Here is a 12,146-nt window from a genome sequence, read left to right as displayed (position 1 = left end):
TTAATCCTGATAACTGATCTCTGGCTAATTTGGTTCTTCAAACAAGTTAGCAGATTTGATTAAAATATCTGGATTAAGTTGTCTGAGATTACACCGTGTTGTCATGTTCATTGGAAAGGGCAGGTATATCGATTCTCGAAACCACGATCAGCAATGCGCACAAAATGAAGGAGAAAAAACACGCAGTGAAGCAGAAGAGGAGGGCAGTGATGATGATGAGGCGCCCCATAATTAGGAGATCCACTTTGAGCTGATCGTGTCTCTGCGTAAGGTGAGCGTTTGCTGTGATGCTGTTAGCTGTGGTCTTCAAGTGTGTTGACGTGGCTCTTGCAGGTGGAGGTGAGGTCTGGTGAGGAGAACGAGGAGATCCTGTTCAAAGAAAGAACCAAACTCTACCACTGGGACCGCAAGCTCAACCAGTGGAAGGAGCGCGGCGTGGGAGACCTCAAGATCCTCTTCCACCCCGTGAAGAAGAACTACCGCCTGCTGATGAGACGCGAGCACTGAGCACTAAACACGGGAAACCCACGAAAACCATCACCATCTCAGACTGTGGACATATTTTTTGAGCTGTTCTACACAAACTACTGTTCATCATATTTGAGATTGTGTTCCCCGAGCTCTTGTTAAATCAGGGATCCGTTCTTCGTACCTCAAGATAATTTGACAGAAGGCAGATCTTTTAATCCTGATAACTGATCTCTGGCTAATTTGGTTCTTCAAACAAGTTAGCAGATTTGATTAAAATATCTGGATTAAGTTGTCTGAGATTACACCGTGTTGTCATGTTCATTGGAAAGGGCAGGTATCTACCGCCTGCTGATGAGACGCGAGCAGGTGCTCAGAGTCTGCGCCAACCACAGCATCAGCCCGAGCATCGAGCTCAAGCCCATGAACACCTCGGCTAACGCTCTGGTGTGGACCGCCACCGACTACTCAGGTGCAGCCCTCGCTCCTCGCCTCACACACATCACCCTGCTGCCGGTGTCTTCATGTCTGTATGTTTGCTCACACACAGAGGGAGACGGGAAAATGGAGCAGCTGGCGGCCAAGTTCAAGACTCCAGAGCTGGCCGAGTCCTTCAGACGAGCGTTCACCGACTGCCAGAGCCACATGTCGCAGACTGACGCCGCTCAGGTGTCTGCCACCGAGGCGCTGTCTCGAGACTCCAACCCTGTGGTGTTCTTCAACATCACCATAGATGACGAGCATGCTGGGAGAATCATCTCGGAGCTCTTCGCTCACATCATGCCCTGAACGACGGAGAACTTCCGGGCTCTGTGTATGGGAGAGATGGGCTTCGGTTACCGCCAGTCCATCTTCGACAGGATCATCCCGGACATCGTGTGTCAGGTGAGGAGGACACAATGATGTTATATAAACTCACTGATGATGTGTTCTACATGAACATAACATGAATATTCGTTTACATTAATGCCTTGTCTGGATCAGTTCATTGAAATAAATTATCAATGTCAAAGCAATCATTATTGCAATTGTTATGTAAGGGAAACAGGTCAATTTAGCTCAAAGGGAATGCTAGGATCTGATTTATGAACATCCTGTTGTCTTCTGCCTTTCTGTGGAATTCGGCTCCTCGTGTTTCAACCATGTTCTTGATCGAATCTTAAATTGTCTGATTGGGTCTGATACCGTACAGTTACCTATAAAATCAACAAATAATGCACATCTATCGATAATGCCCAAGTTATTCTGCTGCAGAGTTTTCTGCACATTCTGTTCATGTATTCATTTAACAGTTGTGTCCAAAGCAACTAAGGAGCAGGGTTATTATTAAAATTAAAACCCTAAAAAACATTTCTGTTACTTAAAGTAAAATAAGCATTAACTGAAATAAAATATGAAAAACATTATTATTAATTCCAGATTGTTTCCATTTTCATTTAAGTTGAAGTACTAAAATTACTAAAACCAAACAAATTGATGTAATAAACATGAATACAAACTATAAATTTAAAAAAAACTTTCTCTCAGGGTGGTGATATCACCAACCAGAATGGGACGGGAGGAAAATCCATCTACGGAGCAAAGTTTGAGGACGAGAGTTTCATTCAATTTGGAAAGACTAACCACCTGTACATTAAACTGTTTAAAATGTGCATTTAGTGGATCAATTTTGAGTATGCAGACTGTAGTTTTATAAAATCATAAACCTCACATTTCAGCCTTTAAACTGTTTTTTAAGAAAATAGATGAGTCAAAAGTATAAATAATATTAATTTAAATCTTATTGTCTTAATTGTTTAGATTTGTAGAAAGTAACCGTTCACAGTTACAACAGTGTTTGCTGTATAAAAATATGGGTCAATTTTCGTATTGGTCTGAACAAAAACTGGCTTATTGAAAATGCAGAAATATAGCTGTTTTCCCGGTAACGGTTGTACTATCAGATGAAATTAATGTGTCAGAGCTTTTTCTGGAGACAGTCGTTTCCCTTCAGAGATAAATCCATATAAAAAATAAAAAAAACACGCCGCCATTTGGCTTTGAAACATGCAGCTCTCATATTTATTCAATGAAATCTTAGCCTTTTGAAGCTTAAGCCATATCGCAGTTCCTTTTCTCCAAATTTAAGACCTCTTGAAATTATAATGAATTCTTATACAATTTAAGGTATTTTAAGACTTTTATGGATTTAAATTTGATAAGACTTTTTATGGACTCGTGGAAACCATGAACTCCTATAACTCCAAACTTGTCCTTTGCCTTAACATTCTTTCTGATTTGAGTGACTTGACTTCAAGCTAGCTTATGGTTTTTATCATGTGAATTCATGCTAAAATGCAGTTATATTATTGGCTGTTGGCATTAATTGTGCTCGTGATGGAGCAGTAGTGGAGCTCTGAGCGAGAGAAAACCACAACGCTCAACTTTCAAGTAATCCTGGCTTCAGTCAAAATCATGCTGCTCTGCTCCCACTCCACTCCGCTCACATACTCTGCTTTGGAGTGGCAAAAGTCATTTTTAGGGTGGCAGAGCTGCAACCATGTTCCACCCTTCTGGCCATGCCCCTGAACACATACACAGTAGTATTGTCCAAAATCAGCTTGTTTATAACATAACATGTTTATCACAAACTCAACTTATCAGCAGAACTCGTTCTACTTAACAGTTACATTACTATAACCATCCCAGTTACCATGCACTATTCTAGCTAACAGAAATAAGGGGGTATCATGTTTTGCAATGTAATATAAATTGATATTGTGGTAAAAAGGTCTGTCATTAAACAAATACATAAACAAGCAGGAGTGGCATTTTTCTTAGCATGTATTCAAACACCATATATTGAAAATCTTATATAAATACATGCAAATATACAATTCAACAAGTTTGTGTGTGTGATAAATTGAAATGTCCAATAAGTCATTGGTGTGGGTTGAGAGGAGAAACAGCTCATAAAAAATGAGAAAATAGTCTTATCTGTAGATGAGTTGAAAGAAGAAGGTTGATGATGATGATGTAGATTGTAGTCCTAGGCTTGGATTCTTGGTCAGTTGCAATACTGCACCTAAGTAAAGATAAAGTTGTTGCTTTAAACGGTGTAACCAGTATATTCGTCTGAGAACGCATAATGGAAGCCACAGATGTAGAACAAGTACAACTACAAAAATCCTCTTCAAAAGAGAGCATTGACTAAACTAATTCAACTAAATAAATAAGCAAAACTCCATGTAAGTCCGCAAAGACAATAAATGTAACAAACAAGTGAACAAAGCAATAAACATTAAACTTACGTTTGAGTTGAAAACACAAAGGTTTCTCAAGCAGGATTTTGGAGGCAAAACGAAGGTAACGAAGCTTCAAACAAAACCTACTACTCATTCTACTACTTCCTACTTTATACAATACGAGGTGCTGAGCTTCACGAGCGCGCCGGCTCGCTTCCCCCGTCTGCGCGTCCTGAAGCGCTTGATCAGCGCCACAGCTCCCCTGACTACAATGTCCAGCAAAACATCAGAATAATCGAAAACCGGTGAAATATCGGGTGGTGTGTACTTCCGAATGTCCAGCAATTCGTCTCTGGTGAAACTGATTGCAGGGATATAACTAAAGACAGGACAAACTAACAAAAACATAAAAACAACTGCGGAGCACGCCACGGAGGCAGCCATCAGCGTCGGCGCCATCGCGAACCGACGCTGTTAGGTGAGTTAGGTGGTCCCGCTGTGTCTTGGTGGCTGTTTCAGGACAGTTCTCATTGGTACCTGCAGACCCTGAGTGGGATGTACCTCCTTGTAAGCAAACGAGTTAGGATTCCTCACTTCCTCTCTTAAGTGGAAATTTATCAATGATATACCTGTTAAAGAACGGTTTCCTTTGAGGGCTATCCCTTTTTATGAAGATTGTAGCAAGATGCCCCTCCCCAGTGGTTTTGGGCTTTAAGTAGGGTTCCATGCTCTCTTCTTAGCAGCATCTGAGGTCGGGCTGCCTCTAGTGTATTTACAGTGGCCTCCCCTGTTGCATCAAAGTTGGTAGATGTCTGAGGACAGTTCCCTTTGACAAGCTGCTCTTTGGCCGGGTGGAGCAACAGGTCCCTCATTAAAGTATGTGGACAATGAAGTAGGGTTCCTTGCTCCCTCTGTTCTGTCTGCATGTAGGGGTTGGGCTGCTCCTCCACCTTACTAGGGGCTTTAAGTGGGTGGTCCCCCTTTTTGGTTCCTTAGGGTGAGCTCTCATGAAGTCTCCCTATGTAGGTGGAAACTTATCAAAAATGCATTTGTTTAGAATGGTTTCCTTTGATAGCTTTCCCTTTTTGAAGTGTTTGAGAATTGAGTGTTTACTATTGTCATTTTGCATTATTGACACACTATTTTCCTATTTAATGCTGTACAGTTGCTTTGACACAATCTGTATTGTTAAAAGTGCTATATAAATAAAGGTGACTTGACTTGACTTTTTGTAGATTGAAGTGATATGTAGTTCCTTGCTCCCTTCTCATAATATGAGCTAGGTCGGGCTGCCTTCCCTTCCACCTATAGCCGCCTCTTCAGGGATAGTAGCTGTCTGAGGATAGTTTCCCTTTGACAAACTGCTCTTTGGCTTGGGATGTTGCAATCCCTTGTAATTAGAGGTTTTTAAGTAGACGGTCCACCTATGGTTATAGTTTGAGTCTCTTTTTAGGCTCCCTATTTAGTTTTTTGTCAAACATGTACGGGTTGATGCTGGTTGAGGTAGCTTTTGCTATCTTTGGGCTGTCTCCGCTGTGTTAGGGTTTCAAGTAGTTGGCCCATTGTCTTAAGGAACATAGCTGTTTGAGTATAGTTGTGTTCCCAACTTGGCTAAATTTTAGTGTTGGTTGGGTCCCCCACTTCCCCTAAGCTGTTCTAGCCGTCCAGAGTGACATTGGCATGCCCCTTTTTGAATCAGTGCATGTTTGGCTACTTCTTTTGGTGCTGTCTCACCAGGTGGACAGGCATGCACCCTGGCATGGCATAGTGGGTATTTCATTCCCCATAGTGTGCACTAGAGGACGCAGTGCAAGTTCCCTTGAAGGGGAACGTCTCGGGTTACACATATAACCATGGTTCCCTGATTAGACACTGCATTTCCTTGCCTACGTCTACAGCTTGCCTGCTTAAGGTCTCCTTTAGACAAACAAGTTGATGACATGCATTACTGGTGCCCTCTTCTACTTCCGGGCTCTCTGCTAATGACATCACGGGCTGCTCGTGGTAGAGTAGAGTGGAGTATATCTTTAAAGACCTCTTAAAAACACTTATTGACCACAAAGGCTCAAACTGACTAAAGAGAGGATGAGAACTATCTGCTAGAATACTCCTCGCCACCTTCTTTGTCCTTTCAGCGTAGAAAGCTTCTGTATCCTACCTACTATTTTACTTGCCATTACCACAATTCTGGACAGTTTGTTCTTGGATTTGCAGTTTAAATGATCGTACAAGGCAGGAATATGAAAAGTTAATACACTCTCAACAATGGATTTGTACACTAAATGATTAAATGATTTGAAATGATTACAATAATTATTGTACCTTGAGGCAAAGGATTTACTCAAATGATTTTAGCATTTTCAACTTGTTACAGGGCTGACCTGAAAATCTCAATCTTCACCCAGATGCATCTACAATATGAAACAAACAAACAAACATCAAATAACAAAGCTGGGCACACCAGTGTGAATACACATACAAATGCTCATTAAACCTCTTAGACTGACATTTATCTGGGGAAATTAATAATCTAGCACTGGCTCTCTGTTCATCTGTGAGCAGTGGAAATGTGGCTCTGGGTGTTCCTCATGCTACAGTTTACTGAGTCTACTACAGGCTACTAACAGAGAGATTTACATTTTGCCAAAGAGGTTCTCCAAATACCAATAAATCAGCATTAATAAAGGCAAAACACTGAATCGGTTATTTGGTCTTTCATCAAATTAATGAATGTCACACTCAATTGATCACTGTCTGTGAAGAGAAACTGCAATAGAGAATGTAAAATAATATGTAACTTGAAAATGAAAACAGATCAAAATTGAAGGTTTGTATTGTATGACTGGGATTTTGGGGGAATATTTGGTTGTCAGCCAGGGAAAACCATACAGTATTTCCAATCAGTAAAAAAAAAAGATATGGCACAATAGGTCAGAATAGACTGAAGGTACAGCGTTTAACAAATATATTGGCCAATAATAATATATGTCAAGCCAGCTCATTTACTTAATACTGTGCGATTTACGTTTCTATAAGAGGAAGGAAACTTAAACAAAGGCAGAGAAAATAACTAGATATTGCAAAGATGAAGGAAAATACAGTTTTCAGAAAAGCAATATGGGAGAATAAGAATCAACAAGAGAGGACAAAACAAAAAAGCTGTTAATAGTAGTTTCAGTAATTACAGCTGCAGTGTTTGTTTGTGCAGGATTTTATTTGGATGCCTTGTTTCATAAGTGTTAATAGAGGGAAAGGAACTGGTTTAGACAGAGCATGTTTAAATCCTAATATTCAGATGGGCTTTCTGTTTGGCTCAAACGCTTCTGACCCACTGCTAATTATCATAAAGGCCTGAATGTGGAAAAATAGACGTCATTCAATTCTGACTGCTGGCAACTGCGTTAGCATGCATGCTTTTTTGTTTGTTTGAAGGATGAGGCAGTTTTCCAAATAAGCCTTGATGAAATTTCCATTTATAGGAGGACGGTGGCCACTAATTACAGTCAAATCTCTGGAAGCAAACCCATGCCTCCAGCAAAAGAGAATACTTCATCCCCTAACCTCCTCTAATAAATGTTTATTCAGAGAAAGCTGTAATTATGCTTTGCATAGGGTTTTTTAGTACATAATGAGCCGAGCTACATCATTTTGTCTAAAATAGCGAAACAAGGTCATAATGGAATCAAATTGTTAATGAAGACAATATTACAGATTATGCTTGGCATTAAATTTGATTAATTTTTATCACTTGTCCCTTAAGATAGGCATGAAAATTTGACTTTGTGTATAGTTTTTCTTTTTTTTTTTTTCAGTCCTGAAGAATAAATTGTCTAAGAACTATGCTGAATATTTCCACACTGAGGGACTTCCACATTCGTTCATTTTACTGAATCTTCTCTTGCCTATGTTACTCCAAAAAAAATGTAAGTATTCAAGTGAATTGTAAACTGTAATCAAGTTAACTCAACTTCTTAAAGTTCTTTCAGTAAAAAAGTGTCTTCTCAGCTTTACTAGAAGTGTTTGTTGTCTTTAGCTGAAAAAGACACACATCAGCTAAAGCCTCACAGATCATTGATGGACAAATGCATTTTGCAGAAGCAAACATGTAATTAAATGGCCATTGCAGGAGACTTCATACAGTTACTTTAGAAACGATTAAATATTCATACAGAAGACAGTGTGCATTTCCTCTGATTCACACTGAAAACAGCATAACTGGAGCACGCTGCTGTAGTTTCTGAGGAGTGTGATTGTGTTAAATAAATGAGCTAATTGGTGAAACCAGTGATGAAAAGACACAGGGTAAGGATGTTCATTTCAAACCATCAACCAATTAAATCAGTGAAAGTGTAAGGGAGTAGCAATTAAACACTAAACCTGTCGTCTGTGCACTTTAGTAATTACTGTTCATTTTCTGGCATTAGAGTTGGTTAGGGTGAACGAACGCAGTGCCATCAGTGAGATAAATGTGCTCCTTCTACAGTTTCTTTGGCGGTTATGAAACTCTTCTTGTGTTTAGCAACCGAAAGTTTGATTTTGAAATTTGGAGTCAAATTACAGCAGCTGAAAGCATCGCTCAATAACGTGTCCTCCGGTCTTGACTGATGCATCTCTGAGTTCAGGAGGCTGGAAGCAGGTCTCAGTATATTTCAGTCTGGAGAAAAGAAGCCAGCGACTACACAGCCGAGTACAGCAGAGACAAACACATAAAACACATCTCTTCTACTGTACCTTCTTTTGCCTCTTTCTTTTAACCATTTCCTTCATTTACTTCTTCCAAATGCTGAATTTGAAACATGATCCAAAATATGGAAATCAACTAAATCCAGGGTCATAGCTGATTCTGTTACTGTGTCTTAAAGTCATAGTTTACTTCAAAATGAAAATTCTGTCATCATCTATTCTCCCTTATGTTGTTTCAAATCCATATGACTTTGGTTCATCTTTGGAACACTAATTAAAGGGATAGTTCACCCCAAAATGAAAATTACCCCATGATTTACTCACCCTATCCCTTTAAACTATCCCTTTAAGATATGTTTTAATGAATCCTGAGAGATTTCTGTCGCTCCATTGAAAGTCTATTCACTCAAAACTTTGACGCTTAAAGAAATTGTAAATGTAATCCATATGAATCGAATCCAAGTCTTCTGAAGAGACACAATAGCTTTATATGATGAACAGATTTAATTTAGGCGTTTATTGACATATAAACATTGATCAACACACAAACATAGAGCTCATCAAATGTAGTAAACACGCTCAGACGTGTTACTGCTAAATCACAAAGCTAAATGAAAAGAACACAAACTTTGCCATCCGTTGCCGCATTGCAGGGAAGTGATAACGATTGTGTTTTTAAAAAAGACACAGCCGAGCGTGACGTCACATCTCATTTGTTGCAGTATCCAAAGTAAATCTGCATGCTCAAAGTCTAGCGTGAGCGTCTGTTCAGTGCAGGATTATTCAGATTCAAACACAGTCCATGTGGTGACCAGTGATTACACTGGTTGTGTCTTTCTGGTTCACTAAAAAGAACTGGACAACTTACAGAAAGATGTGTTTTCTTGCCGTTATTTTGCAGTAAAGCTCTTTTTATGTCGTCACATTGAAGCGCTGCTGCAGCTTTGCATTAGAATGTGAACAGTCAAGTCACCTTTATTTATATAGTGCTTTTAACAATACAGATTGTGTCAAAGCAACTGAACAGCATTCATTTTGAGTCACAACAGTCACACGATCATTCTGTTGTTGGAGTTTAGTTTCAACTCAGTATATATTTTTAGTAAGTCAAACTCTTTAATTCTGTAAAGCCTGGTAGGGGAAATAATGGAAAATTCACTTTTTGGGAAATGGAACACATTACTGAACCTTAGACAAAATCTTTAGAATCTAAAAATATCAGTATCATATTTGATACATCAGGCTTTTATGGCTCATATAGTCTGATATACTGAGAATATGGAGGATATTTCTGCTGCTTGTAATGTAAATCAGTGAGATCTTTATAACAGTAAGCAGATACTGACATAACATGATAATCAATCAGAGACAGAAGCATGGAGTAGATTGTGTGCGACAGGCTCAACAGCAATGTTTTGATTGTGTCGATTATTTTGAAATTTGTGTATCAATTATGATGCAGTAGAATTTATAGGGTTAAAAAAGGTCAAGGAAAATGAATTCTCTCATGATATGACCCTTGAAGGGCTTTTTTTTTCTTTCTGTGAGTCCATTAAAGGGCCGTTTTTGGTTTTAACTTTGCTTTCTCATGCACTTACTAAAATTGGAGGTCAAAGCAAATCCAATTTAGGAGAAAAGCAAACCAAGAGTACAAAGTAGTGCTATAGTCTAAATATTAAAAACAATGCATCTAATCAGAGCGACTGGGCTGATGTGTAATCAAACAGTGATCAACAGAGGAGAAAAAAAACGGAAAAGAAATCAGAGGAAAGAAAAGAAACAAAAGAGACAGAGAGAGAAGTGAGATGAGCAGGAGATCAAAGATGCATTGGGTTTCTTTATCAAATGTCACCGTATGTAAATGAAGCCGTCAGGAGCACAAACCACACACATGATAAAGGCTTTTAATCTTCTTGAAAATGCCTGTCATGAGGTGCTCATTTAAATAACTCAAGACACAGAGTCTATAGAGAAAAACAACAGTCTGTTCTGATGAAGAGAAAACACATCAAGCTCCTGCAGTCACACGCTTCAGGACCTGAACACTGCTTCACTCAGGTCCAGTATAAGATGCTGCACACAGCTGCGATTCTTCTGCTGTAGGATTTTAAATATTACACGGACGAGCAGCATGGAAAAGCTTGTTTAGTTGATGATGATGTGCAGATCAAAGCTAATTCAGCACTGATGCACTACACCTGAAGTCTTCTCAAGACATATGAAGCTTGTGTGAGAGACACACTGAAAGACTGGTTATTCTCTAAACATCTCGGCCTTCATGCCATTTCAACACATACTACTCAAAACTGGCATATTGTGATGTTGATGAGTTTCAGTGATTTCCTCAGTTTGCTTCTGAAGAGCCGTACAGCACGTGAGCTGGATATAGTACTTTTCTGCTGTTTCCCAAAAGAAATCAAATCCTAACTCTGTCTTTTATACGGACATGTTTCAGAGAGGCAGAAAGCACAGATCATCCTCCATTAGCAGCACTGAAACCCCGTGTTCACTAATTCTGACATGCACTAGTGTGTTTGTCTTCTCTGTTGATGTCATTTGTTCTGATAACAACAGAAAACACACAGAGAAGCAGCGGCTCTCTGGAGTTCAGAGGTCGGTCAGTGAAGCATTAACCAGCCGCCGTAAATCCCTCTCAATCATCACGGGTTTCAGCTTTGCCTCAGAGCTCAGAGTCCAGCTCCAGAGACCGAGCTGATGTCCACTGCAGCGGCGTTCCTGAGCGAGGTCCCGGGATGGTTTCTGTGGACGGGAGTCTTCTTCCCCGTGACGGCTCTCCTGCTGCTGCTCATCGCTCTCCTCAGCTGGAAACTCAGAGAGAGTAAGACTGTCTTACACTGACGTTAGCCATGAGAAGCAATAGGGAAACCGGGGAGACGTAACATATACAGTATATACATTACCATTCAAAAAGTTTGAGAACATTTAAAGGCTGCATTTATTTAATTGAAAATACAGTCAATACAGTAATATTGTAAAATATTATTATAATTTAAAACAGCTGTTTTCTATGTGAATATCTGTTAAACTGTAATGTATTTCTGTGATGCGCAGCTGTATTTTCAGCATCATTACTCCAGTCTTCAGTGTCACATGATCTTCAGAAATCAGTATAATATTCTGATTTGCTGCTCAAGAAACATTTCTGATTATTATCAATGTTGAAAACAGTTGTGCTGCTGAAACTGTGATACATTTTATTTTTCAGGATTCTTTGATGAATAGAAAGAGAAAGTTACTTTTGCAACATTATAAATGTCTTTACTGTCACTTGTGATCAATTGAATGCATCCGTGGTGAATAAAAGTATACATTTCTTTCAGAAAAAAAAAAACTAACTGACCACCACCTTTTGAATAATAGTGTTTGTGTATATACTGTATATTCCCAACATAACTCAAAGTCTCAATGAAAATAACCATGAATAATGAGTTGAGTGTGTGTATGAAAAAAGTACAAGCAGGACCTACATTATATTTATTTGCAATATGTCAAAAGTGCATTTACTAAAACATATTTATGAGCTGATAATTTTAAAAACTTCAGCTAGATACTTCAATGAAATAATATTGATTACATATTTTTAAAATTCAATCTTACAGTTAAGTTTCATGATTTTTATAACTGGTGATAAAACCATCCCAGCCTTGTCTGGTAGCTGCACTAGCATCTGTTATTCATGTTAACAATGCATCATCATCATCATCATCATCATCATCAACTTAAGACACCAGCAGGAAATACTGGATATGC

The 12,146-nt window shown here is 39.1% G+C and overlaps 1 long non-coding RNA gene and 1 pseudogene across 1 annotated transcript in view; both read left to right on the top strand.

Moving 5' to 3' along the window:
- Window positions 1-816: 816 nt before the first annotated feature.
- Window positions 817-2,127, top strand: LOC107711608 (E3 SUMO-protein ligase RanBP2-like; annotated as a pseudogene).
- Window positions 2,128-10,623: 8,496 nt separating this feature from the next.
- The window catches only part of LOC107711613 (uncharacterized), a 4,482-nt gene continuing 2,959 nt past the window's right edge, over window positions 10,624-12,146 (top strand). Inside the window, exon 1 of the long non-coding RNA XR_001636717.1 lies at window positions 10,624-11,214. This is a non-coding gene — a long non-coding RNA (uncharacterized LOC107711613). The remainder of the gene's footprint in view (window positions 11,215-12,146) is intronic.

This window comes from Sinocyclocheilus rhinocerous, unplaced genomic scaffold (genome assembly GCF_001515625.1).
Source record: "Sinocyclocheilus rhinocerous isolate Xijiao unplaced genomic scaffold, SAMN03320098_v1.1 scaffold2012, whole genome shotgun sequence".
Classification (NCBI taxonomy): domain Eukaryota; kingdom Metazoa; phylum Chordata; class Actinopteri; order Cypriniformes; family Cyprinidae; genus Sinocyclocheilus; species Sinocyclocheilus rhinocerous.
Note: the sequence above shows the minus strand (reverse complement) of the source record. Positions and strands in the feature narration are given on the sequence as shown.